The sequence below is a fragment of the Molossus molossus genome, unplaced genomic scaffold (genome assembly GCF_014108415.1).
Source record: "Molossus molossus isolate mMolMol1 unplaced genomic scaffold, mMolMol1.p scaffold_m16_p_9, whole genome shotgun sequence".
NCBI classification, from domain to species: Eukaryota; Metazoa; Chordata; class Mammalia; order Chiroptera; family Molossidae; genus Molossus; species Molossus molossus.
Genome location: NW_023425403.1, coordinates 447474 through 452500, shown reverse-complemented (window position 1 = coordinate 452500; position 5027 = coordinate 447474). Strand labels below are relative to the sequence as shown.

Genomic DNA, 5027 nt, shown 5'->3' with positions numbered 1-5027 from the left:
GTCCTCACACACCGTAGTGCACTTAGCACGGTGACCTAGCGCACACACACGCTCATTCTACGTATGATGCGTGTAGGTCTCTTTATTCTGTACATTTTATACATCCCTGTCCTTTCTTTTTATTTATTTTTCCATTTAAAGATTTGCTGGCAGTGACTCAGCCCCTTGATCTCAGCCCACGGAGCCATAACCCCAGTTTAGAAATCCGTGTCGTGAATATAAACTGTTACACAAGGAAACGAGAAGGAATCACCCACTGAACGAGGAGAAGGGGGTAAATGAACTGTGTCTTCTGCCATTACAGTGTCTACACCGTCCTCCCTTCCCTGCGCCCCAGCTTCCCCGAGGCCACTTGACTGTGAGACCGTCATTCACGTGTCTGAGGCGTCCCAGTGCAGTGCCATGTCCTGGGAGCAGCTTTGGAAGGAGGAATAACGATGCCACGTGTTATTGTTCAAGTCTGCATGAGTGTGTGACCATGTGCACGTGTGTAACCGTATGCATGTGTGTGTAACCATGTGTATGTGTGTGACCGTGTGCATGTGTGTACGAGTGTGTAACCATGTGCACTGTGTAACTGCGTGCACGTGTGTGCATGCATGTGTGTAACTGCATGCATGTGTGTGTAACCGTGTGCATGTGTGTACCCACGTGCATGTGTGTAACTGTGTGCACGTGTGTACGAGTGTGCAACCATGTGCACATGTGTGACTGTGTGCACGTGTGTGCATGTACAAATACACCTGGGAATACCTTGCTTCCGTCACAGAGGCCTGGGGCCGCCTCGCCCCCACCCAGTGAGAAGACACCTCCGGGCCCAGGAAGGGGCCTCGGCAGAGCCTGACTTTGGGGTTCACAGCCTCCAGACTGGGGGATGAGGCTCTCGTGTGCACACCACCCCGCCGAGGGCTTCCTGTCGGTGCAGCCAAAGAATGAGGACAGACGCGGCCTGACAGGGCCTGACGGGGTCGGGCACGTTCCCCGTTCGAGGAAGGGCACCCACGGGGGGCACTGCACTCCTTTGGCAGCATCAAGTCCAGGGACTGTGCTCGTTGAAACCGGCACTGAGGAGAGGGGGGGCTGCACCCAGAAACGGAGAGGAGTCCCCAGGTCCTAAGTCAGTAACTGAAAACTAGTTTCAATTTGCAGAAACAGCCCGGCCGGGTGTCTGTACCCCTCCCGTCGGGACACTTCTGCCCCAAACCCTCGTTCCCTGTCCCACGTGGCCGGTTAGATGTGCCGCACTCATCCACGCCCATCACGGACGTGAGGTCAGTCCCCAGAAAGCTTCCCCGTCGCCGGGCACACGGCCGCGTCCTCCCCAAAGGCACCGTCAGAGGCTCCCTGTCTGCGCCACGGACAACGCTCTGCCCCGAGAGGCAGCCGGCACAGCGCGGCCACGGCCACACCCCGATGTCCAAAAGGACAGCTTTACGCACGTGGCTGCCACGCGAGGAATCTTTCGTTTAAAAGATTTTTTTGTTTAATCCTCACTCGAGGACATCTTTCCATTTCTCTTCAGATACAGTGGGAGGGGGAGAGAGAGGGACACGTCGACTGGCTGCCTCCCGCATGACCCGACCAGGGCTGAGACCGGACCGCAGTGAGGCACGTGCCCTAGACTGGAATCGAACCCGAGACTCTTCGGTCCACAGGCCGACACTCTGCTGAGCCGCACCGGCCAGGGCAACGTGACATTTTTCGATTTCACACTTTACGTAGGTCTCTTCTGAGTGGAACACAGGAGTGAGTGTGTTGGTGGGCAGGTCCCCTGAGGCCGACGTGACGGTCCCCAGCCCGAGGTCCGGCTGGGCCGAGAGACCCTACCTAGATCCTCCTCCGCCGGCCCTGGGAAGCTGATGCCCGGCTGGACCAGGTCCCCGCTCTCTTCGTCTGCAAAGAGAGAAACAGAGTCACCGTTAGTGTGTGTCCGGGTCGCGCCCAGAACGTCGTCACCCTGTCCCCACGATGCCCCCGCCCGGAGGCCCGCGCACCCTGGCGCCACGCAGCTCGGAGCGGTGGTCTGCGCCTCCCCGAGTGCTCAGCGCTGGTGTCGCCCACTCGGTCCTGCTCCGGGGGCGGCTCACGCTCCCTCAGGTCAGCACCCTTCCTGTCGGCCCAGCACCACCTCCCTGCGCCTGCCGCTGGGCGGGTCCCAGGAGCACCAGCACCGTACGGCGGGCCACCCCGTGCTGCCTGGGGAGCCGGCCCTGTCAGGGGCCTCACCCCAACATTCAAAGCTTCCTGCCCTCTTTTAATGCTTAATATCAATTCATGTCAGGTCCCCTTGTCACAAACACAAATCTCTCCTCCTGCCCGGAGAAGGTGTGGGTCACTCAGGACGTCTCCTGACCGGCACCTGCCCTCTGGGCCCACTGGGCTGCGGCACTGCTGTGCCCGGGCACCAGCACCCCAGGATCCAGCACGAGACATGCAGGCTGCTGGTCTCTGCACAGACACGGGGTTTCACAGTACATGTGACACGTGTCTCCACACAGACACAGATGAGGTTCCATCATACATGTGACACGTGTCTCCACATGGACACAGATGGGGTTTCAATGTACATGTGACACGTCTCCACATGGACACAGACAGGATTTCATCATACATGTGACACGTGTCTCCACATGGACACAGATGGGGTTTCACTGTACATGTGACACGTCTCCACATGGACACAGACAGGATTTCATCATACATGTGACACGTGTCTCCACACAGACACAGATGAGGTTCCATCATACATGTAACACATCTCCACACGGAGACAGGTGAGGTTTCATTGTACATGTGACACGTCTCCACACAGAGACAAACAAGGTTTCATCATACATGTGACACATGTCTCCACATGGACACAGATGGGGTTTCACTGTACATGTGACACGTCTCCACATGGACACAGACAGGATTTCATCATACATGCATCCCACTGTGTTCTTTGTCATGCAAATATCAGTACAGGTCCTTGTTCCACTCTACACGTGTGTTATGCAGACTTTCCGCCATCATGAGTGGGTCTGAGACCGTGGTCCACACGACTCCTGCTAGTGACACTGGACAGTGAGCCCAGCTGGGGCCCGGCGGGGAGAGTCCAGCACGTGGTGCCCACACCTGCCCCCCCCCACCTGACACACCAGTGAGCTCACAGGGAGGGAGCCGAGGTCTCTGTGGAGGGTGCGGAGGAAGCAGGTCTCTCTTCAGTCACCGTTTCTGAAAGTACGACCACGTTCTGCATATGTAACAGACTCTCACACGTGTGGCGTCTGACCTGCGTCGAGCGTTTCACAAAAGGTCTAATCACACGGCTGCGCAGGACTCGCCCACCTGGGCCTGGACAGCACCTCCGCCCCTCACGTCCGTGCGTCCTGGACGGACACCCCGAGACACTGAGCCCGCTGGCTGTGCGCGGTGTGGTGCAGACACAACGAGACGCGACAGGCAGCTCTGAGCGCAGTTGCCATGGAGACCGCAGCCACGTGGCCAGCGTCTCACCTTGACAGCGTCTCGCGCTGGGTGGGGATGGAGTCAGGAGCATCAGCCACACGAGCCCTCGCTCGGTCTCGCCGTCTACACCGGACGCAGCCAAGCGCAGGGTCTCAGAGCGAGCGTGGACGCGGGGGACGGCGACGCCGAGTGGCCAGTGTGAGCGCAGCTCAGGAGAGGCAGCCAGGCCGGCAGGAGTGTGCGGGGCTGTGCCCACCGGACGCCCTCCCGTGTGCAGACGGCTCCCTGAGCAGCCCGAGGCCAGGAGCAGGGAGCAGGGCTGGACGACACGAGCTGGGGGAGGGTGGGGCGTCCAGGCTCCAGTTGGGGTTCACTGTGAACCGAGAAGCCCACCTGTGCCTGCTGACACCTGGACCCGTCGCCTGCCTCGCCCGCCGGGCTTAGTCTTCTCAGCTGAAATGTGGGTCCAGCGTGTGACCCTCGGTCCGGACAGGCACCGGGCAGCCTGTGCGTCGCCGCCCGGACGCCCCGCGTGCACAAGGCACATCCTGCTCGAACAGCCTCAAACCAGGTGCCCGCCCACAGCGGCAGCCCCCCACCTTCCCTGCCTGGGCCGGAAGACACTCACGGGAACACTTCTCAGACCTCGTCCTCCGCCCCACCTGAGTGAAGTCGAGGACCGGCCGCCTGAGCCTGGTGCGTGGGGACAGCAGCTCGGCCGGGTCTGCGCTCGGCCTCCGGCACCTGGGCCCTGCGCTGAGCCTCTGTGCTCACCGTGCACACGGACCGCAGCTCGGCCCGGAGGCCAGGCCGCAGGGACCACAGGTGAGGTGAGCACACCTGTCGGCCGTGGTGTCCAACCTCCGCCCTGGCTTCTTAGCAGAGACAGAAACGTGCCCTGGCCGGAGCGTCTGGGAAGCCCCCCCCCACATCCGAGTGCCGCCAGGGGTCTCAGTCTCCGTCGGAGAAGCCGCCCTTCCCGGTGTGACTCCCGCCGGGTCTCGCCGCCCACACACAGCACTGGCTGCGTCCACGCCATGGGACTGACCGCACACGAGGCTCAGCCACAGCGGTGCTCTTTCACGTGTGGCCGGTGTGGCTGTGTCCTGTGCTCCCCCTGGTCACACTGAATCCACCTGCACGACGGCCTCCGTGGCCGCAGCCGAGGGCGTGTCAGGCGCACGGGATGCAAGTGGTGCCACCAGGGGGAACGGACCTCCTGCCTTCCCCGAGGTCACCTGCAAGGTCACACAGTGCCGCCCGCTCCCCGGGAGCTGCTGTCCGAGGCCGTGAGCCTGGGCCTCTTGGGGAGACGGAGGCTCCGTGGTTTCCTCACCGCCTGTCCTCACAGCATGTGTCCGGCGGTCGCGGCCTGTACATGTTTCAGTGTGAGAACGAGGACCAGAGAGGCTGAGCACATCACCTGGGGACACACAGCCGCAGGCAGACCTGGCTGGTCCACTGTCTCCGTCTCCAAGGCTGAGGGGCACTTCGACCACGACCCCCGCGTCTGTTCAGGGCCCTTCTGCACCGAGCCCCTCGGCAGGGTTTCCCTGGACAGATGAGGGAACGAGTCA

The 5027-nt window shown here is 61.2% G+C and overlaps 1 protein-coding gene across 1 annotated transcript in view; it reads right to left on the bottom strand.

The window, feature by feature from the left end:
* The window catches only part of DLGAP2 (DLG associated protein 2), a 65009-nt gene extending 63124 nt beyond the window's left edge, over window positions 1-1885 (bottom strand). Inside the window, exon 1 of the mRNA XM_036250106.1 lies at window positions 1828-1885. The gene's annotated coding sequence lies outside the window, so the exon portion shown is untranslated. The remainder of the gene's footprint in view (window positions 1-1827) is intronic.
* Between the last annotated feature and the right edge of the window lie 3142 nt (window positions 1886-5027).